A 24,238-nucleotide genomic window follows, 5' to 3' on the forward strand; every position below is an offset into this window, starting at 1 on the left:
CAACACATTATTGTTGTTGCATTCTTGATTTTCTAAGGGAACAGGAAATGGCCTTGCACACCACTGAAAGGACGCCTTTTTACATATTCTGCAACAGTGTTACCTTATCATCTGGCTAGTAGAACAGCCCTCAAACTGAGATGTAGAATAATATTTTGGGAAAGACAATTTGGTACACAAAGCATTTTTAGCTAGCTCTACAAACAGGACGCATATGGGCCAGAAATGGATGAAATTTATCATCAGAAAATGTGTCTACCTAGATATTGCAAACAAACTTATAAGGCAGAACGTCCAAAGAATATATGGAATAGTGATTATGATTCTACAGGTCACCTGAAGGTCATTGGTTGCACTACTGAAGCTGTCTGGCTTTTAAGGAAGACAAGAACTGATTTAAGCAGGGCATCACTTTGTGGAAACCATGATCCCCAAACACTGAGGGAAGGTGGTTCAGACTTCCCACTAGGTGATTTGATTTCCTGCAATATAATTTGCCGTTGGAGTCAGGAGATTTTTTTTCCACATAAGAATATTCCACTTCTCTCCATCTTTGCATGTCCACATAAATAAAACCTACTACACAGTCTTTCCTACCTGACAAACTTTTGTTTTTAAAGGATTCTTAAAAATTCAGAGCGCTTTCCTCATGGCTCTTGGTTCTAGCATAGTGGCATTTATTTTTTTCTCTTAATAGCATCATCTCTTCCTACATTCCAAATGAGCTCCTCAGCCAAGTAGGCAAGCATTTGTGGATACTATGCACCAATTTGGTTAAAACAGAGATCCTTTTTAACTCTCCACTAAACACCACTAACACAGAGAGGCTTTCATGAGGTGATATGAAAAGTCATCTAGATAATTTGCCCTAGCTACCTAAAAAATTCCCTTTTCCTCCACAACCATGATCTTCCATGATGTTCAGTTGGAACAATAAAATTGTTGACCAAATGGTAGAAAGTTTATGCATGTAGAAGACAGAACTTCTGCTGGAGCAGGAACTGAAATATCAAATTTTCTTGGTATTAACCAAAAATTTATTGAGGTTAAAAATTGAGTCAGTTTCTATTAAAGAAACATAATATCAATTAAAAGACAATTATTGCTCATATAACCTCTGGATGTCTCAACCAGATCATGTGACCTCAAATAGGTGGGAAGTGAACTCCTCCCGACAAGCACTTTTTAATACATGTACCTAATCAACACTGACCTTAACCAGTACAGGACAGTCTTTCACAGGAAACTCTCCACAGCATTCTTTTCTGAATGTTGATCCTTACAATTTGGCAGTGACATGTAGCTTCAGTCCTAATCTGGCTATTTGGCATTGGCTGCTGCTTACTTCAACTCCCTTCCACCCAAAAATTATTATATTTCCTCTTTCTCTTAGTCACTGAAGAGATAGCACATTCTCACTGTTGCACACATACAAGAAGTGTGAATACACTTAAGGTTTTAATTACCACCTGTTCGGAGGGAAGAAAATTGTTCAGATACTATGGTGTCTAGCATCAATATTAGAATCCTGATAACAAAATGTGAGTAATAATTCAAAGGGCAACCGACATGTTCTCAATCCTTCCAGCTATGAAAAATCCATGTTCCTACTGATAGCATTCCCAGCAGTGAATCAGTACAAATGGCAACCTCATTGTTCAAATCCGACTTAAACTGAGAATCATGTAAAATAGCTATCCTCTGACAGCTGTTTTGAGGCTTCAATACTGCTCCTAATAGACAAGTTACATATATATTTGAGGTTCTATTTTGAGTCTCCTGGTTTTGGAAAGTGTGTGTATGTAAACACACACACACACACACACCACATCACATCTACCTTTTGTACCACTGCTGGCTTACATGAAACGAGTGAGATGATGATAGCTTCACTTCTTTTGCCCCACCCATTACATAGTCAAATTATGCAAGGTTATTAAAAAAAATGTAGACTGCATGTCAAAGCACTACTGAAAATGTGTATGTTTATATTTAATTGCATTTTCAGTTTAAACCCCAGGTCCCCAGAGTGACTAAAACCTTTAACTTAGAAACCAATTAATTCTCCCAAAATCCCCAATCACAAAGTTGTGAGCCCAATTCTTACAATCTGGAATCATAGAATATCAGGGTTGGAAGGGACCTCAGGAGGTCATCTAGTCCAAACCCCTGCACAAAGCAGGAGCAATCCCCAACTAAATCATCCCAGCCAGGGCTTTGTCAAGCCTGACCTTAAAAACTTCGAAGGAAGGAAATTCCACCACCTCCCTAGGTAACGCATTCCAGTGCTTCACCACCCTCCTAGTGAAAAAGTTTTTCCTAATATCCAACCTCAACCTCCCCCACTGCAACTTGAGACCATTACTCCTCGTTCTGTCATCTGCTACCACTGAGAACAGTCTAGATCCATCCTCTTTGGAACCCCCTTTCAGGTAGTTGAAAGCAGCTATCAAATCCCCCCTCATTCTTCTCTTCCGTAGACTAAACATCCCCAGGTCCCTCAGCCTCTCCTCATAAGTCATGTGTTCCAGACCCCTAATCATTTTTGTTGCCCTCCGCTGGACTCTTTCCAATTTTTCCACATCCTTCTTGTAGTGTGGGGCCCAAAACTGGACACAGTACTCCAGATGAGGCCTCACCAATGTCGAATAGAGGGGAACGATCACGTCCCTCGATCTGCTGGCAATGCCACTACTTATACATCCCAAAATGCCATTGGCCTTCTTGGCAACAACGGCACACTGTTGACTCATATCCAGCTTCTCGTCCACTGTAACCCCTAGGTCCTTTTCTGTAGAACTGCTGCTGAGCCATTCGGTCCCTAGTCTGTAGCAGTGCATGGGATTCTTCCGTCCTAAGTGCAGGACTCTGCACCTATCTTTGTTGAACCTCATCAGATTTCTTTTGGCCCAATCCTCTAATTTGTTTAGGGCCCTCTGTATCCTATCCCTACCCTCCAGCGTATCTACCTCTCCTCCCAGTTTAGCGTCATCTGCAAACTTGCTGAGGGTGCAATCCACACCATCCTTCAGATCATTAATGAAGATATTGAACAAAACCGGCCTGAGGACCGACCCTTGGGGCACTCCACTTGATACCGGCTGCCAACTAGACATGGAGCCATTGATCACTTCCCGTTGAGCCTGACAATCTAGCCAGCTTTCTATCCACCTTATCGTCCATTCATCCAGCCCATACTACTTTAACTTACTGGCAAGAATACTGTGGGAGACCATGTCAAAAGCTTTGCTAAAGTCAAGGAAAAACATGTCCACTGCTTTCCCCTCATCCACAGAGCCAGTTATCGCGTCATAGAAGGCAATTAGATTAGTCAGGCATGACTTGCCCTTGGTGAATCCATGCTGACTGTTCCTGATCACTTTCCTCTCGTCTAAGTGCTTCAGAATTGATTCCTTGAGTACCTGCTCCATGATTTTTCCAGGGACTGAGGTGAGGCTGACTGGCCTGTAGTTCCCAGAACTCTCCTTCCCTTTTTTAAAGATGGGCACTACATTAGCCTTTTTCCAGTCATCCGGGACTTCCCCCGATCGCCGTGAGTTTTCAAAGATAATGGCCAATGGCTCTGCAATCACATCAGCCAACTCCTTCAGCGCTCTTGGATGCAGTGCATCCGGCCCCATGGACTTGTGCTTGTCCAGCTTTTCTAAATAGTCCCGAACCACTTCTTTCTTCACAGAGGGCTGGTCACCACCTCCCCATGCTGTGCTGTCCAGTGCAGCAGTCTGGGAGCTGACCTTATTCGTGAAGACAGAGGCAAAAAAAGTATTGAGTACATTAGATTTTTCCACCATCTCTGTCACTAGGTTGCCTCCCTCATTCAGTAAGGGGCACACACTTTCCTTGACTTTCTTCTTGTTGCTAACATACCTGAAGAAACCCTTCTTGTTACTCTTAACATCTCTTGCAAGCTGCAACTCCAGGTGTGATTTGGCCTTCCTGATTTCACTCCTGCATGCCCGAGCAATATTTTTATACTCTTCCGTGGTCATTTGTCCAATCTTCCACTTCTTGTAAGCTTCTCTTTTGTGTTTAAGATCAGCAAGGATTTCACTGTTAAGCCAAGCTGGTCGCCTGCCATATTTACTATTCTTTCTACACATCGGGATAGTTTGTCCCTGTAACCTCAATAAGGATTCTTTAAAATACAGCCAGCTCTCCTGGACTCCTTTCCCCCTTATGTTATTCTCTCAGGGGATCCTGACCATCAGTTCCCTGAGGTTGTCAAAATCTGCTTTTCTGAAGTCCAGGGTCCGTATTCTGCTGCTCTTCTTTCTTCCCTGTGTCAGGATCCTGAACTCGACCATCTCATGGTCACTGCCTCCCAGGTTCCCATCCACTTTTACTTCTCCTACTAATTCTTCAGCTGGTGTAAACAGTCACGCTTCCTTTGGATAAAGTAAAGATATAAACTATTTACCAGCCCAATCATAATGCTTTCAGCATTCTGGGACACTCCTCTTCTGATGTTACTTAACTGTGTCAGATATCTAGCAGTGATGCAGCATTTAGAGATATCCATCACATTCTAAGCCATCCCATGATATAAGTGTATCTATAATCAACTCACAAAACCTGACACAGTTACATGCTTTAAATGGGATTACTTTAATTCTGGGTTGTTTCTACTTATAGTATCACCTTAGAAAAATTAGAACAAAATCCCAATCGATTTGGTGCATTAGGTTAAGTCTAAATCATGATTTTAGATCCAGATCCAACTTCTGCAACTGGCTCTGTGTGGGACCTTGGTCAAATCACTTAAGATTTGATTCTTTAAGGTGCTAAACACTCTGACCCCCATCCAGGAAAGTATTTTAAGCACATGCTTAATTTTTAAGCACATGAATAAAGTTAAGTATATGCTTCAATCTTTGCTGGGTTGGCCAGAGTACTCAGCACTTTACAGGCATAAACCCTTAATTTCTCTGTGTCTCAGAACTAGGAAATATGATAAATCAAATTAGGAGGTACAGAGTCCACAAAGGCAACTTTGGCTAGTAAGCTACACAACAAGAAAAAATTGTTATTTCCCTTTTACTTTTTTTAAATGAACTGAATTCTTGACAATTAATTTCAATTGCGTGGCGGTTTTTTGATGATGATGATGAGGAGGAGGAGGAGGAGGAGGAATCTAATAAATTAGAAACTAGACTGAAATCACAACAGCGTATCACAGAAACCACTTTAGAGCCATCAGAGGGTACTATATGTCACAACAGATCGGGGCTGCATTTGATGCTGATACTTAGAGTGGAAAGGCTCCATATCAAATTATAACTATAAGTTCTAGATTTGGTTCTGACAATGACAGAAAATGTTATAGTTCTACAAATGCAATGAGGATTGGCCAAATGTATAAACACTGAATGTACAAACAAGTGTTCTTGAATGATCCATTTCCGATACTAGTTAAAAACAAACATGGTTTTGATTTCCAAATGAGGACTTCTCTAATTATTACACTCACACACAAAAATCTGTTTAAACTGGCTAACTGTTTTGATCAAGAGAAAATTAAATAATTTATGTAATGTATAACACACAGTCAACTCTTTTCTCAAGTGTATTTATAGCTTGTTAATAAATTTTCATTGCCTAAAACAATGGTTTAAAAATACTGTGTCACTGCAAGAGGGTTAGTGCAGTATTCTGTAACTTCAATCAATAAAAGAAACTAAATTTCAATAAATCTTTTCCATATAAACCTAGAGCTGCATTTAAGGATTAGATTTACACCAGGTACACCAGTACTGCTTGACATAATTGACTGAAGTTATGTCTACATTTAAACTGCTACAGCGGCACAGCTGCGGTGCTTCAAATCTACCTCCCTGAGAGGCAGTGGCAGAATTTTTCTGCCAGCCTAGCACTGTCTACACCAGGGAGTTAGGTTGGCTTAACTATACTGCTCAGAGGTGTGGATTTTTTACACCCCGAGCAACATATTTGGGTAACATAGTTTTTAGTCTAGACCTGATCTGAATCTTTGTTTTTTGACATGGCACCAAGTACCTATTTAGTTTGTACTCTTTATCCTTTTAGCAATTTGTATTATACCAAAATGTGTATAGCATCAAGCTGGAAGAGTGCATAATATTTTCTTGAAAGTTTTAACTTAATATAAATCCTGAAGCAGTCTCACCCACATTAATGCTCAAACATAGTAAGCTCCAGTAAGCGTTCCAGAATCCATCGCCATCAGCTAGCTTTATTAAATGTTCTTATTTATGGTTGTTCTCCTTTAATGATGAACTACAGAGTTGACATTTAAGATACTATAATAATTAAGTGCCCGATCCCACAAGGTGTTGGAGTACCCTCTACTTAGAGTTACTTCAACACTTTACTCACTGGTCCTACACATAAGCACTGCAGAAATACTTACTGAGGATGTTTGTCACTCAACAGGCTTATCAAAATGAGGTCACAGTGGATTGTGATCAATTTTCATTTGTACCTGTTTACATCTAATCTTGTCCAATTTAGGTTAAGTCTACACTAAAGAGTTTACAGCAGCACAGCTTTACCAACGCAGCCGTGCCACTGTAAGGATTTCTTGTGTAGCTGCTCTAATGCTGACAGGAGAGAGCTCTCCCATTGACATAATTAAATCACCCACAATGAGTGGTGGTAGCTATATCGGTGGAAGAAACTCTCCCATCAACATACCGTTGTGCACATGACTACTTATGCTGATGAAAATTACGTCACTCAGGAGTGTGTCTTTTCACACCCTTGAGCAACAAACGTTTTGCTGACATAAGTACTAGTGTAGACGTGGCCTTAAACACTCTTCTTCATACGTGTATCATTAAATGACCTAATGAGCATATGCTGTAAGGGTTATGAAGAAAGATGCTCTTAAAAAAAAAAAAGACTTTGATACCTATAAAATATACCTCCATATATCCATTTTCTAAGTGTCTATAACCAAATTAATCCTTGCCAGTAAACATACGATTATCCAAAATATTTTAGCAAATATCTTGTATTGTAAAACTGTAAAATGTAACCCATTTTCTTTGACTGAAAGAAATTAGTAACAAGTCTCCCCAGTTTAAAACTGCAGCGTAATAGTCTTGGCAATATTACATTCTAAAACAGACTATATTTACACCCTCATGCTGGGATAACAAATTATTGCAAATCAGTCTCTCTGAAAAATCTTAGATTAGAATTTAGTGATGTTCTCATCACAAGATGTTCTTTAATGTGGCATTTAAGAATTACTCTAAGACAGAAATAATTCTACAAGTGAAAAATGAAGACTATTCTACTTCTGCACTTCAAATTATATTAATATCTTAGACAAACAAGTATCTGTATACAATAAAATTTACTGAAAACCATTACACATTGAAGCACACAAAGTTTAATGTAACAGACTATTTTGACTTACACTAAGTGTCCTAGTTTTAAATGTATTAAATACGAAAGTAGATATTCTCAGAACGTGCAGTCACTACATTACTTATGAAAAGCATAAAAACCACATGTGGCTACAAAAAATAAACCATGTTTATCACAAAATAAATTTTTTACTATGTAAACCCACATTTGAATTAAGTACATACTTTGGGCCTGATTCAGCAAAGCACTTAAGCATGTCCTTAACTTAAATTGTGTAAATTATCCCATAAATGGCAACTGTACTAGTCACAGGTTAAGATTAAACATGAATCAGTGCCTTGTGTACAAAAAGCTTCTACTGTTGTCTTCTACCAAACTAGTTCAAGTACTTCTACCTCTACTATAAGAAGAAAGTCGAGAGGTATGCAAAAAAAAAAAAAGTACAGTATGTATGTGTGCACATACACATACCTCTTCTTAATTTCACAAGGATTGTTGTGTTTATTCTTATTTTAAGTGGTTCACCTAACATCGACTCACAAGGTCTATCAGGAAATGGCAAAACTCTGAGCTAAGTGGTGTGTAAATCCTTGACTATTATGTAACAGTATACTACTACAAATAGTGGCATTTCATCTTTCATATGAAAAATAGCAAGTATTGTTAAAAAAGGTTTGGTAAAGTCAGTGGTATTTTTTTGTTTTTGTTTTCCCTTTTGTTAAGATACATCTTTGCCAATTCACATACAATAAAATGTCACTACATTTATGCTAAAAACTCATTACAAATTACTATGTTTAAGTTAGCCACTACAAACAAGCAAAGATAAAAAAGTAAAAATAATGCATTACTAAGTACACATGTATTTATTTAACAAGTGATGTTTAGTTTCTATCATTATACAGGTTCTTAACAGAACTCAAAACAAATTAAAAGCACATTCAGTACTTTCATATTACCTTCCATCTAAACATTTCAAATACTTTATACATTTTCAAGAACTCAGTCTCACACAACATCCTTTTTCCTTTTATAGATGAAGAAACTAAGGAGCAGAGAGATTAGATGATTTCGTCTCAATAAATTTAAGAAATATATGGCAGAGCCATGAACAGAACATTGCTCTCATGGCTCCCAACTCTATACAGCAGCCACAAAACTATTCAGTGTTCTGTTGTATTTTTTTTTGTAAACTGGGGTCTTAGTAAGATGAAGCCTCTTCACACAGCATTCTGGTAATAAATTTCTGCTAAATCCTGGTGACAGAGAACAGTTGCTATGTGCAAATGGTGTGGTGTGTGGATTAGGAAAATAGGAATTAACAAAATTCTTCTGTAAAATGAATCTTGTATAAAAACACAATTTAATCAGGCAACCTCATGTCTTTGGAGACTGCCCAAAAAATATCCTTAGAATGTACCAACTGCAGTTCTGCTGCTCCTTTATAAGAAAGCCATATACATTAAGCAAGTGATAAACAAAATTCTATTTGTCTTTAAACATTGTATGCAATAGTATTTATTTTACGGAGCTAGTTTTTAGGAAACCATGAGGAATCAATGCTGAGCCTGTTAATAAAGCAAAGCTAACAAATTATGGCTGAGGACTGTAAAAAAAAAAATCTTGAAGCAAGATAACAGACAATATAGGGTAAGAGCCAAATACAGCTCTCAGCAATATCTAATTATTAAATCTGACCCTCTTCACTTATGAAAGAGAGCTAAAATTTACTTGGCTCAAATTAGTGGAGGAAAAAGCTTTAACACTTTTTTTGGTAGCCTAACAATTTATAATCACTGAAGTACATTAAACAACCAGAGTAACAAATAATTCATCCAATTAGCTTTGTATCATCTTAAATTATGAGAAGGAGGCAGGAGTCATCTCACCTTTGGCACACTGTTAAAGGATCCAGACAGCGAAAGCCAGGATTTTCCAATAAAATTATGTTCACAAGAAGTCACTGAAACAGCAAAGATGCAGACATTTCAATTCTAGCAATAAATTTACCTCAGGATTTTTATCTATGCAATTTGGATTAAGTTGTACAAAATTTTCAAAAGTAAATCTGTACAGCAGGGCAAGTATAGTGTGGCAGAATTTATTTAAGTTAATTTATTTGTTAGACTTCATTTGGTATGATCCGATACACCAAAAAATTATTCTTTATTTTCAACAAGAACTATATATAGAAGGATTGTAAAGAATTGTAGTCCATCCAAATAATAAAAACAGCATGCTGTGAGAGGCACTGTGTATAAACTGAAGTAAAAATACAGTAAGTTAAAATGACCACATTTGTCAAAGCAATTAACTTCTGCCCTTTCCTTTTTACAACAGTATATTAATTTGCCACCATGTTTTAAAATGCCATATAATAAACAGTGTTAATTTATATCCAAGTAAATATTTTTAGTCATAGAATAATATTTTAGAAGGGACTAAATGACTAGAGTCATTGCCATTTTTAATTACATTTCAAACCCTGTAGAATGTCTGACAGCTCACATATTGCAAATCCATTAATTCATCATTGGTAGTACTGTGCTCCCAAAATGCTAAGACGTACTCACAAAAATAGCTAGCCCAGTTTTAATCAAACAAACAAAACAAATCCAATTCAAACAAGGAACAAAAATGACCGTTTTGTTGCGTTTCATTTTGTGGTATAATTTTTAGCTAATGAAAATTACTTCTCTGGCAGAGTGTCCTTGTTTGGTGGATGTATAGATTGCATCATGGAACGGGCCACCCAAATACCACAAGAGAACCTACTTCAATACAGAAATAAAACCCCCTCTGACCGAACACACTTAGTTGTCACCTACTACTCCACACTGGAACTCATAAGTGGTAACATCAAACTACAACCCATACTCAAGGGGGACCCATCCTGAAAAAAATATTTTCTGAACCGCCTTTTCTGGCCTTCATACAAGCCCCAATTCTCTCCAACCTCCATCATCAGAAGCAAGCTCCCCACAGAACAGGCCACACCAACTCAAAGGGGCACCAGATCCTGCCAGTACAACAGACGCAAAACCTGCATACATATCTCCATTCCTACAATGATCAGCACCCCCCGCCCCCAACACTCCTTTCAAGATCTCTGGGTCCTACACATGCTTATCACACCATATGGTGTACCCCATCCAGTGCACTAAATGCCCTGATAACAACTATGTGGGTGAAGCCAGACAATCACCACACTCTCTAATGAACTGACAGAGGAAAATGACAAGACAAAAAAACCATGCCACCTGTGAGTGAACACTTTTCACAAAGTGATTCCACTATATCTGACCTATCAGTGCTCATCCTCAAAGGAAACCTGCACAACCCTTTCAAAAGACAAGCCTGAGAGCTTAAATTCATTACTTTGCTAGACACCGTTCCCACAGAGTAGTTATCAGCGGTTCACAGTCGTGCTGGAAGGGCATAACAAGTGGGGTCCCGCAGAGATCAGTTCTGGGTCTCATTCTGTTCTATATCTTCATCACTGATTTAGATAATGGCATAGAGAGTACACTTACAAAGTTTGCAGACGATACCAAGCTGGGAGGGGTTGCAAGTGCTTTGGAGGATAGGATTAAAATTCAAAATGATCTGGATAAACTGGAGAAATGGTCTGCACTAAATAGGATGAAATTCAATGAGGACAAATGCAAAGTACTCCATTTAGGAAGGAATAATCAGTTGTACACATACAAAGTGGAAAATGACTGCCTAGGAAGGAGTACTGCAGAAAGGGATCTGGGGCCAATAGTGGACCACAAGCTTAATATGGGTTAACAGTGTAACACTGTTGCAAAAAAAAGCAAACAACATTCTGGGATCTATTAGCAGGTGTGTTGTAAGCAAGACACAAGAAGTCATTCTGCTCCACTCCACGCTGATTAGGTCTCAACTGGAGTACCATGTCCAGTTCTGGGTGCCACATTTCAGGAAAGATGTGAACAAATTGGAAAAAGTCCAGAGAAGAGCAACAAAAATGATTAAAGGTTTAAAAAACATGACCTATGAGGGAAGATTGAAAAAATTGGGTTTGTTTCGTCTGGAAAAGAGAAGACAGAGGCGACACGATAACAGTTTTCAAGTACATAAAAGGTTGTTACGAGGAGGGAGAAAAATTGTTCTTTACTTCTGAGGATAGGACAAGAAGCAATGGGCTTAAATTGTAGCAAAGGAGGTTTAGGTTGGACCTTAGGAAAAACTTGTCAGGGTGGTTATGCACTGGAATAAATTGCCTATGGAGGTTGTGGAATCTCCACCACTGGAGGTTTTTAAGAACGGGTTAGACAAACACCTCTCAGGAATGATCCAAATAGTACTTAATCCTGCCATGAGTGCAGGGGACTGGACTAGATGACCTCTCGAGGTCCCTTCCAGTCCTGTGATTCTATGGTGTTAATATACACACCAGATTTATGGCGTACTACAACAATCTGTGACACACTAACTCCTCTTTTTGTCTTATGAATACAGGGGTGCTAACAGGCCACTTCACCTGCAATGGTCCCTTAGAATATGCTCACTACTTATGCTAAACTATCTCTTTGATCTTGTATTTAGCTGTAACACTCTGAATATCTTTCCCAGACCTGAGGAAGAGCTCTGTGTAGATCAAAAGCAGGTCTCTCTCACCAACAGAAGTTGGTCCAATACTACCTCACCCACCCACCTTGTCGCTCTGAAATTCAGTGGACAAAGGGGACAAGCAGAGGATTCTTGTGCCCTATTTTGGATTGACTGTAATTCTCACTGGAAATTAGCACTCTCTATTTGCAATTATAAGATTAAGAGCGATCCTGAAGAGAGGAAATAAATGAAGCAATATTAATTCGTGCCTTGGAGGGGGCAGAAATACTCCCCCCACCCCTCCACTTACTGGCTAAAAATTCTGTAACATCCTGTTAGGTCTGTACCAGAAGAACACCCTGGATAACATGGAAAAAATATGTTTATTTTTACTCACAAAGTCTCCCTCTAATCCTAGCCCTTTTTTTCCAGTCCTCCACATACTTTAAAACTAAGTAGCTATTAGATAATTAACATGTCTCTACAAAATATTGTCCCCATTTGGTACCAACTTTGGTTTCTTTTGCCAGTTATTGTATTCCAGTTCATTGATAAATCTGTTAGATATAATTGTGTGTGTGAGAAATTTTGCTTCAAAAACAGTATTATTATTTTATTCATCCCCAGGCTTTTTTTGTTTGTTTCTCACTTTTGATTGCAAAGGAAGTAGTTTTGAACAGAGAGGGGACTTGGATTGCCAATTCTGGTTGGACGTATTCCTGAAAGCTTCTTCGCATGACAATCTTTAATTAAAGATTAATCTTTAATTCCTGGAGACTCAAGGCCAACCCTAGAGGGTTAGCAACTCTAGAGGGGACTGGGTTAATTTTTTCCAAATATCTAAAGGGAAAATAATCCAGCATTTTTAACTGACACCCGTCGTTCCATTTTCGACACCTCAGTCAACCTTCATAAAAACAGCTCAAAATAATAAGACCACCTGACAGTGTACAAATTTCAAAGGAAAAACAATACAACACCAAAACCTCTTTGATATTACTGATTCGATACTAAGGTCTGGTCTACACTACTGTAAGTCGACCTAGGTTGATAGGAGATGCTCTCCCACAAATTTACCTTCCGCCTCTCAGGGAGGTGGAGTACAGACATTGACGGGAGAGTGCTCTGCCATCGACTTAGCTTGTCTTCACCAGACCCACTAAATTGACACCGCTGTATCGATTGCAGCAGTGCCGATTTAGCCAGAAGTATACACAAGTCCCTAACACTGACACAAAACACAACAGAGGGAGAGGCACACAAGCACAAGATGGAGGCTGGTCACCATGTTCTCTTGGCTCCATTCTGGTTTTGGTATCCTATGAAAATCTTTAGCTTGCTGGACATGGGAAGCTACCCTGCTACATAGTAAACTGAGAACCACCTCCTTCAAACGACCAATTTTCACCCCCAACCAAAATGTTCACAGGTTACGATGGGAAATGTGGGAGCTGCAAAACTACTGGCAATTTAAGGATGGGAATTTGGATCTCAAAAAAAGCTGAATAAAGAAACACAGAACTTACTAATAAAATACTCATTACAAGAATATTTCAATGACTAGAAAAAAATTATTCCACAGAATATAGAAACAAAGTTTTGGACTGGAGAATAGCATCCTGATACAAGGTTTAATAACACTTACAGAACTCTAAAATATTAATTGTAAATGGGATAAAAAGCCATAAGACAGGAGCAGCTGGACTTTGAAAACTCAGGATGACCTGGAAAACCTTTTCTCCTCATGAATAAAATGAACTCCTGTTTTAAGAAAATTATATGGGATAAGTTGTGTTCTCATCTGTGAAAAGGATTAGTCCTAATATTTCAAGTAGTATTTGGGGATAAGGAGAAAAAGTCTTAAAAATAGTGCAGAATTTCTGGGACTTTAAATATCACAATTAATAGTCCATCCTTTGGCTCTGGATAAAAAAAAGTATGAAAATCCAGAGAGGATATTACTTATTCTTTCTTAAATCTTGCACTGTTAGGATACGTTTTGCCAGCCTAACACTTATTGTCCACACAGAAGTAAAGCAGGAGATGCTGACAATGGAAAGCAAGAAAATCTTTATATGGATCTGACTTAAAACTTTAATGTTTCCATTTTATTCTCCTGTTCTGGATATAAGCCACATGCAAAATAAGAAAAGGAATACCTGTGGCACCTTAGAGACTAAAATTTATTTGAGCATACGCTTTTGTGAGCTACAGCTCACTTCATCGGATGTATTCAGTGGAAAATACAGTGGGGAGATTTATACACAGAGAGTGATCAAGTAAGGTGAGCTATTACCAGCAAAAGGGGGGGGGGGGGAGGAAATCTTTTGTAGTGATAGTCAACCTTGCAAATAGCTCACCTTACCCGATCACTCTCCTTACAGTGTGTGTGGTAACACCCATTGTTTCATGTTCTCTGTGTATATAAATCTCCCCACTGTATTTTCCACTGAATGCATCCAATGAAGTGAGCTGTAGCTCACGAAAGCTTATGCTCAAATAGCTTATGCGCAAATAAATTTGTTAGTCTCTAAGGTGCCACAAGTCCTCCTTTTCTTTTTGCAGATACAGACTAACTCTGCTGCTACTCTGAAACCATGAAAATAATGCATTTTGAAAACAAAACCCCAACTATCATACAAATGATGGGGTCTAAATTAGCAGTTATCACTCAAGAAAGATCTTGGAGTCATTATGGACAGCTCTCTTAAAAACACCCACTCGGTATGCAGCAGCAGTCAAAAAAAGCTAACTAAATGTTAGGAACCATTAGGAAAGGGATAGATAATAAGACAGAAAATATCACAATCATGTAAAACTGTGGTACGCCCATACCTTAAATACTGCATGCAGTTCTGGTCACCTCATCACAAAAAAGTTATATTAGAAATGGAAAAGGTATAGAAAGGGTAACAAAAATAGTTAAGGGTATACGACTGGTTCTGTAGGCCTGAGACCTGATCAAACCTCCCCCCATACTAAACCAGCCTTGGGAGTTCACCATTAAAATTGAAATTAAAAGAAAAAAAGGAACAACAGCTGCTGCTAAAGCACCCCCACCTCAGGAATGTCCCTAAGGAGAGTTATAACCACTAAGGTTGTAAAGGCACTGGGAAATTAGGGAGAATACAGAAAAAGACTCAACAAATGGTAAGATAAGCTATGACCAGCATTTTATGCTGACCATCTGCACAAACAGAGAAGGTCACAACTAAGTTACAATTTGGGCATGAAAGACAAAATGTAAAGAACTTGGGTAGGAAGGAGGACATATTGGTGCCAGTGTATAATTGGTTAAAATTTTTGTTATTTAGGAGTGTGGGATAATGTGATAGGTTTAGTAAATTTGAAGGAGATAGCTAGTTTTACCTACACAACGTAAATCAAAAATAATGTTCTTTGGGAACCATTTCCAGACTGCAGTTCAACATCAAGCTGCTGGAATTCTGACCCCTCTGCATGACCGTGATGTGCAGAGGCATCGGCAGGAACCCCCAGATGAGTCTATCCTGACTGGCCATCGAGTGAAATTTGTCTGTATATTGGGAGTGGTGAGCATAAGAGATTTGCTTGGTATCCGTATTCTGTGTGTGTTGCTGATAAATAGATGTTTAGAGCACAGCTGTTTACAGCTCTTTCACTGGGAAAAGATTTCACAGACCTGTAGAGCCCTGAGCCCCCATGAGAGAAAGGACGGGTACTTAAATTGACCAGATTTCTTCCTGAGCCCTGGGGGGCAGGCAAGGATAGGTGCCTTATGCCCTAAGCCCTAGGAAAGGGAAAGAGTGGGAGTGCCTAAATTGACTGGGTCACGCCTTGACCCCTTAGTAGGGTATAGGCGGGGTGCCCTAGATTTTTGCAGGTAACAATTCCTTATGAGGAGAGATTTAAAAGCCTGGGACTGTTCAGCTTAGAAAAGAGACGACTAAGGGGGGATACAATAGAGGTCTTTAAATCATGAATGGTGTGGATAAAGTGAACAGGGAAGTGTTATTTACCCTGTCACATAACACAAAAACCAGCGGACACCCAATAAAATCAATAGGTTTACAACAACTCATAGGAAGTACTTCTTCACACGACGCACAGTCAGCCTGGGGAACTCATTGCCTGGGGATGTTGTGAAGGCCAAAAGTATAACTGGGTTGAAAAAAGAATTAAATAAATTCATGAAGGACAGATCCTTCAATGTGGCACCTTAGAGACTAACCAATTTATTTGAGCATGAGCTTTCGTGAGCTACAGCTCACTTCATCGGTATGCATCCAATGAAGTGAGCTGTAGCTCACGAAAGCTCATGCTCAAATAAATTGGTTAGTCTCTAAGGTGCCACAAGTACTCCTTTTCTTTTTGCGAATACAGACTAACACGGCTGTTACTCTGAAACAGATCCTTCAATGGCTATTAGCCAAGATGGTCAGAGATCCAACCTCATGCTCTGGGTGTCCCTTGGCCTCTGACTGCTAGATGCTCAGAATGGACAACAGGGAATAGATTACTTGATAATTGCCCTGTTCTGTTCACTTCCTTTGATGCCTCTGGCATTGACCACTGTCAGAGGACAGGATACTGGGCTAGATGGACCATTAGTCTGACCCAGTATGGCCACTCTTTTGTTCACATTACACATTTAATTTTCTAAACTGTTTCTAAGTTTCCTGAACAGTATTATTCAAAAGGTGGTAAGGATTCTGTGAATTGTATTTCTATTGACTCGTATGAGAGATTAAACAGTTCCCTTGCAACACTGCAAAACTTACCTGCTTCTCAAAGGATGCCAAGAGCAGAATCAAATGCATACCACTAGCATTATTCTAAAACAAAGATTAGGAAATGAGCAAAATCTAGCACAGGAAGATACAGAAGACAACATGTTGAGGTGCCTCACAAATTAAGATAATGGGACTCAAATAAAATTGCTTTTATTTACTGTGAAGGCTTGGGGATACAAATAAGAGAACAAGTTGAGAAGCATACACATAGAGGAGGGCATCAGAGGGAAGTGAAGGTACAAACATGGAAGAAGGAGGAAGGGCAGATGTAATATATATTTTAAAACACAATCTCACACTGTCTCGTTTCTCTTTCAAACGAATATTCAGGACAAAGACTATCATTTGTATCTTTTACAGTGCTGAGCACTCAGTTTGCAACATCTTGCAAAGCCAGGATAAAGAGTTTAAACTTTATTTTGTCGAAACAGGGTTTAATAAACTGTCTTAAGGCAAGGATCACAGTCAAAGAGACAGGAATAGTTTTTGATACAATATCAGCTAACAGCATCAGACATAAAATGACTGTTGTACTCCAAGCATCAAGAAATAAATATTCAATAATAAACTTTTAGCTAATGTACACAGTTCATAATGATTTTAGGAGGTACAGTATAAGATTGAATTAATGCTTTTGTAATTATACTTTACTAAGTACATGAAAAAAAAAGAGTGAAAAAGGAGATAGATTAACAGATCTAAAATCTGCCCCTTCTTTAGCCCCACTGCTAAAAAAAACAAAAAAACAAAAAAAAAACACCTTAGGTTCCGTCTTGTAAGGATTGTTTTAAATGACATCCTTTCAGGCCTTCACAATTTTTGATTCTCCCCTGTTCAACCTCTCTGACATGAACTAAAATAAGCTCTTTGTGGTGTATTAAGTATCAATAGCCTACCCATAAACCTATGTTGTGTAGCCTAGGGATTTCAATTCAAAGGATAATTAGTTCAAGTGACTCTGATAATTGTTGTAAAATTCAGTGCTTGACATATAACCAGTAGCCTTCTGGGGAGCAACTGTAAAGCAACACTTTACCATGCACTCTTCCTGCAAGGAAGATCATGTGGGCAGTTTGCCAGTTCACTGCACCACTAAAGCCAATTATCTCTATTAAACATTACCTTCTTTCAGAGTAGCAGCCCTATTAGTCTGTATTAGCAAAAAGAAAAGGAGTACTTGTGGCACCTTAGAGACTAACAAATTTATCTGAGCTCACGAAAGCTTATGCTCAAATAAATTTGTTAGTCTCTAAGATGCCACAAGTCCTCCTTTTCATTACCTTCTTTGTAACTGACTGAAATATACTACATCAACTACAATTCTAGCCTAGGGCTATTACAAATGTTCCAATAAAACCTCCCTGCTAGACAGGCATTTCAAATCAGGATACTATTTTAGCATACAATATATCTGAATATGGGAGCTATCCATACATTTGTGGCAAACATAACTAGTGTCTGTAAAACAGTACCTAGATAAACACTTGTCAGTCAAAAGGTGACTGAAAGTTTGGAACCCAACAGTTGGAAAGAAAAAATTATTTAAATATAAGTTTACTCAAGACATGATATATATTGAATATTTTCCCTTTAGAATGAAGAATGTCTATGGAACTATACCATGTTTCTTTGCCGATCCTTTATGAAAACGAGCCGGGGGAAGGGGGGGGGGAGAGAAAGAGATGCAAGTATCTGCTAACTATACTATTTTTAAAAGTTGGGCAAAGAACATACAACTTAAGGCAACAAGAGACAAAAACTTCGATTTACATAATATTTTTGCCTCTTATTTTACATAAAAAAAGTCAGAAATGACATTAATTGCCATGTTGCTATATGTCCTCTGATATAATCGGAAGAAACAAATTTGGAAGTCCATCCATGTACTGTACAGTCTACAAAAGTCAGTTTAATTTTTCTTCTTTTAAAACATTCATACTATGTAAACAGGAAAAAACAAAAGAGGGGATGTGAACTGCAGCACAAAAAAGCCTTCACTGCTGAGCAAACAGACAGTTGCTGGCTCCTTAGATTACTGAAAAAAGTGAAAAATGTGAATGCTGGCCTAATTAGGAGAGAGAAAAAGTGCACTTGGCCTGTACTCCCATTTTACTCCTGCATGTGAACTCATGCTCTCTTCAAACTCTGGCCTGTGCATGATTCCATGCACTTAGAAAAAAATAGTAGTTGTTTTTAAATCCATTTCACAATATGCCCCCCCACCATCCATTACTAAAATATAAGTAGTAACTTCATCTGAATGGGGGGACCCACAGGCAGGGTAGGTCAGCTGCCAACCAGGTTTGCCTTGTCCAGAGGTGCTGCTGGGAAGTGAGTCCACGGCACGGATGGAGCTACCAGGGACAGGGCTCAGCGGGGCTGTGACCCCAGACCCAGCCAGTGAGAGGTAAGACTGGGTAGCTGAGTCTGTTAATCTCTGGAGAATGCAGGGGATGGCAGGTCTACTCTCATCTCTAGACACTTTGGATATGACTGGTAGTCTCTCAGTGAATATAACATCTAGTTCCTTGTGGAAGCAGAGGTTGGTAATGGAAGGACAACAGAACTTTGAGAGTACAGCTTGTAAAAGTGAACCGGAGAAGGGTAACTGCGATTTGCTGGAAGTAGCTCAGTATAGTGAGAAGAGCAGCAGTTTATCTGTTGGGAGTGGCAAGGCGCTTGGTAAGGAAAGTTTATATATGGTACAAGTAACTTTTTAAATAATGACGGTCTGAAAGAGTTGTTTTAAGTTCATTAAAAACATGACTTCCTTTACCTTCAAAGGAAACTGACAATTCACTATACTGACAAGCGGAATCAGTGAGATGAGGCACCCTATATTATGGGTGCTCTTTGGAGTGTTGTTATAAAACTATCTGGAGTTGGAAAAAAGGACTAGGCATAAAGAAACCTAAATGAATCCCTTTCTAAATTGTACTGATACGGACTATAATTAAATGTTAACATTTCCACTATAAATTTTGTTTTGTAATTTGCATCAAACTGAAACTTGTCAAAACAACTTAATCCAGACAGAACGTATTTTTTAAAACAAATTTATTTAAATTGGTTTAGGCATTTTTATATGGAGAAATGGCAACACTCTAAGGTGTCAGAGTGTCACCGTCTAACAAAAGATAGACAGAAATAGCCAAGTTCTTTTAGTACTTAAAGGGGGAGGTTACTTACTTTTGGCCTTGTCTACACTACAGAGTTTTGTCGACAAAAGGCAGCTTTTCTCAATGAAACAGTGGAAATGTACACATTGCAATGCGACTTTTGGCAAAAAAAAGCTCTCCTGCTTTGGCGACACAATAAAACCACCTTCACAAGAGACATAAAACTTTGCAGCAAAAAGTCCTATCGACAAAGTGTCAGTGTAGACACCGCGCTTGGCTTTGTTGCCATAAATAGCCTCCAGGAGGTATCCCACAATATCCATCTAGACCGCTCTGGTCAGCACTTCAAGTTCACCTCCTTGTCCAAGACTTCAGACAATGGGGAGCCCACAGCAGGGCCTCCGGTGTGGCGAGTCAGGAACTCTTCGCCACTCGGAAGGTGTTCGGCCAGTCCCAGCATTCCCTCTTCAGCAAGCAAGAAGCAGGAGAGGAGACCCCTGGTAAAGCAATTTACTTGTGTTGATGCTGTTTGGTTATATGACGTACAGCTGTTCTTTGCTTTGTATGCTGTAGGACTCGGTGAAGGGATAGAAATGTGGAAGACTAGCTGGGTTTGAGTGTGGTCCAAATCGCCCTGTGAAGCTAAGCTGTGTGGTGCAAAAAGTGTGTTGATGCACAAAAGAGATTTCACGAGAATCCTCCAGAGAGATCTCTAGGAAGCTTTCCTGGAGGTACTTGCCAATCCTCTACCAAAGGTTCCTTGGCAGACCTCCACCCACTGTAGGAAACTTTCCTGCGCCACTCTGCAATCACTTATGCAGGGACCAAAGTGGCACACAGGGGAGTAGCATAGGAACTAGCTCTGAAGCCGCACATATGAAGTAGATGCACCCTTGCATACCCTCAGGAGTGAGAAATCTGCTTCAATGAACCATGGAAAATGGTGGCAGAATTTACAATATTGTCCCTAGGTGCCTGCACCGCTACCCTTGAATCACCAAAGTCTCTCTTTACCCAGCTTCAACAACCCCCACCCACCCGGGCAGAACTCACCATTTTTAGGGTGTTAGCTGAGACGTGTGCTTTCCAAGGGTCAGTGAGAAAGTGCTTGGTATGTTACAAAGAGATGTATTTTTTACAACAACAATTCAACGCTAGGCATGCACTAACAATCATGCTTCTGTGTACTGTTTCTTGTGCTTCTGCAGAATTGGCCTTCAGGGGAAGCCCCTACACACCAGTGGAGTGCCTCCACCCGATAAGGAAGCGACCAAGGAGGAGCAAGGAGGACATGTTCCAGAAGGTGCTGCAATTCTCTGAGGCAGAAAAAAGGGAAAGCAGGGAGTGGAAAGAAATGGAAAGATGGGAAAAGAAAAAATCAGGAGATCGTTCAAAAGGCCACTGAGTGGATGATAAAAGTAATGGAGAAGCAAACAGCGATGCTGAAGTCCCTAGTCATGTTACAGTCAGAACAGATGCATGCTTGCCCCCACCTCGCCTCCCACAGCCCACATAGAAATGTTTTCCATGCCCTCCCCAAACTCCTCCCACACATTCCTTCAACTTTCTGGAACTTCTCGGTTTCCTGTTCACTCCATCCCTTTGAACAGCTTCCAAAATGATATCTGGACTTAAGCACAGCTATGAGAACCTTCCCTGCACTGGTACCTCCCTTCAACCAAGACTGTGTGTGTGTTAATTGGTGTTTAATAAAAACAAAACCTCTGAAATATAACAAATATAACAAGTGTCCTACAAACTGCGATAGCAGCTGATAGTAAAACATATACATGCAGTTTAATCATCTGCTTACTGAAAACCCCGGTCAGGAATCACCACAAGTGTTTACAAACAAAAATTGATCTAATGAAGCACAGCAGAGTCCTGCACAGAAATACACTTCGCTGGTTCTCATTCTCAAAATGTCGCCTCAGAGCCTTCCTGATTTGAATTGCCTCCCGTTATGCACCTCTAAAAGCCCTGGAATCAGGCTGCTCAAAATCCGCAGCCAGGCAATCGGCCTCGGCACTCCCCCCCCCGTGCAAACTTTTCGCTCTTAGCTTCACAAAGATTATGCAGTGTATAGCAGGCAGCTATGACCATTGGAATGTTTTCCTTACTGAGAGCAAACCTGCCATAAAGGCATCTCCAGCGTGCTTTTGATCTGCAAAATGCACATTCCACAGTCATTCTGCACCTACTCAACCTATTGTTGAAGCAGTCCTTTCTGCTGTCCAGGTTTCTCATGTAAGGCTTCAGGGGCCATGGGAGTAAGGGGTACACTGGGTCTCCCAGGATCACTATGGGCATTTCAACATCCCCCACTGGAATCTTCTGGTCTGGTGAAAAAGTCCCTGCTTGTAGCTTTCTGTACAGGCTGGTGTTCCTGAAGATGCTTGTGTCATGCACCTTCCAGGACCACTCCGCATTGATGTCAGTGAAACGCCTGCAGCGATCCACAAGCACCTGTAATACCATGGAGAAGTACCCCTTTCTATTGATGTACTCTGTTGCAAGATGGTCCAGGGCCAAAATTGGAATATGCGTTCCATCTGTGGCCCCTTGACAATTAGGGAAGCCCATTTCCACAATGCCATCCACTATTTCAAGCACACTGCCAGGAGTCACAGTCCTTCAGAGAAGGATGCCGTTAATGGTCCTGCTCGCTTACATTAAAGCTACCCCAATGGTCAACTTACTGACTCCAAACTGATTTGCGACCAATCGGTAGCGGTCTGGAGTCATCAGTTTCTGCACAGCAATTGCCATGTGCTCCTACACCGGGAGGGCTGCTCTCATTTTGGTGTCAAGTATCAGGGGGTAGCCGTGTTAGTCTGTATCCACAAAAACAGCAAGGAGTCAGGTGGCACCCTAAAGACTAACAGATTTATTTGTTGCATCTGAAGAAGTGGTTTTTTACCCATGAAAACTTATGTCCAAATAAATCTGTTAGTCTTTAAGGTGCCACTGGACTCCTCCTTACTTTGGCGTCCTTGTGCCTCAGGGCTGGGGAAAGCTTCGCACACAGTTTCAGGAAGGTGGCTTTCCGCATCCAAAAGTTCTGTAGCCACTGCTCATCAGCCCAGACCTGCATAACAATGCGATCCCACCACTCAGAGCTTGTTCCCCGAGCCCAAAAGCAGCAGTCCACCGTCTCCAGCTACTCCATGAATGCCCAACGTAATCTAGTGGTGTTTCTTTCTATGGCATGCAACAGGTCAGGCAACTCAGATTCCTGTTCAGATAGCAAGCTCATGATATACTGCATGACCATCCATAAAGTGTTAATGACAGTTACCACAACAGTAGAGAGCAGTGCCGGATCTATCCTTTCACACAGAGATGGTGGGCACACAGTAAACAGGGGCCATTGAAAAAAATGCCGTGAAATGCAGTCGGAAGCCCATAGAATGCTGGGACGGAAAACAATGCATCATGGGACATTTTTGTTGAGCTAATATTTGCTCATCAATTTCTTCTATAGTGATTTTATAATGAATTTTTCATGAACTGGTGATAATGTCTTTCTAGGACCTTTCACATAGATGAGATCATGCCAGCTTCCTCAAATATAGTCTTTCGCATCTGGATTTCTTACGGGGGGGGGGGAGGGAAGAGGGGTGTCACATATCAACAGTCTCTGTGATACAAAATAGAATGTTAGTGAGCCTCAGCTAAAAATAAATAAATAAATAAGTGACCTAATTCAAACTTGACTGGACTAAGCTGCATGGCTCCAAGATGCTCCTCGCATCTGATTTATCTGAGCATTTTGGAAGGAGGTACTACAAAGCGGAGCAAGCAAAACATGTAAGACATAAGCATCAAGGGCAAGGCTAAGAAGCCTCTTTTCAATTCAACAAGCCACATAAGGGAAGACTGGCATTCCAGACTCCCCAAGACTGATCACTTTGGAGAGAGGAGGTCATGAAAACAACTAACAGGCCACTCGGCCTTTGACCAGCCTCTCCCTACACCTGAATGAGGCCCACTAACAAGAATCACTGTGCCGGCTGATCGTCACAGTCTGGCTCTTTGTTTGCAGTTCCACCTCCTACTCTAGGACTTCAAATGACTGAGAGCTGAAGAAGTTGTGAAATGAAGGCTGGTTACTTGTAACCGAGGTTCTTCGAGATGTACTTTTGGGATATGCAATGACTGGTACCGCTGAATGGTGGAACCTTCTGTAAGTAGTGTCTGTTAGAATGTAAGTGCTGACATGCGCATGTGTCGCTTCAGCATTCTAGAGTGTTCTGAGGGGTGTGGCTATAAAAAGGGCATGGCAGTGGCTGCCACCTCAATTCCTTCCATCACTAATGCAAAGTATAGAATAATTAGGACTCCGCAGCAAAGGGGAAGGAGGATGGTGGGGTCTGTGAATATGCAGAGTCCATTTCA

General features: G+C 40.1%; 1 protein-coding gene across 8 annotated transcripts in view; it reads right to left on the reverse strand.

Annotated features, from left to right (window-relative positions):
- Positions 1 to 24,238, reverse strand: part of NCK2 (NCK adaptor protein 2) — a 150,759-nt gene that overhangs the window by 82,210 nt on the left and 44,311 nt on the right. For 2 of the 8 annotated variants that reach the window (XM_074964534.1, XM_074964519.1), the window contains exons 2-3: positions 20,894 to 21,156; positions 9,261 to 9,334 (exon numbers count right to left, since the gene is read on the reverse strand). The exons of 3 other annotated variants lie outside the window; for them this stretch is intronic. The gene's annotated coding sequence lies outside the window, so the exon portion shown is untranslated. The remainder of the gene's footprint in view (positions 1 to 9,260; positions 9,335 to 20,893; positions 21,157 to 24,238) is intronic. 3 more of the 8 variants (XM_074964526.1, XM_074964515.1, XM_074964541.1) reach the window with 2 other exon arrangements.

Source organism: Natator depressus, chromosome 1, assembly GCF_965152275.1.
Source record: "Natator depressus isolate rNatDep1 chromosome 1, rNatDep2.hap1, whole genome shotgun sequence".
Lineage (NCBI taxonomy): Eukaryota > Metazoa > Chordata > Testudines > Cheloniidae > Natator > Natator depressus.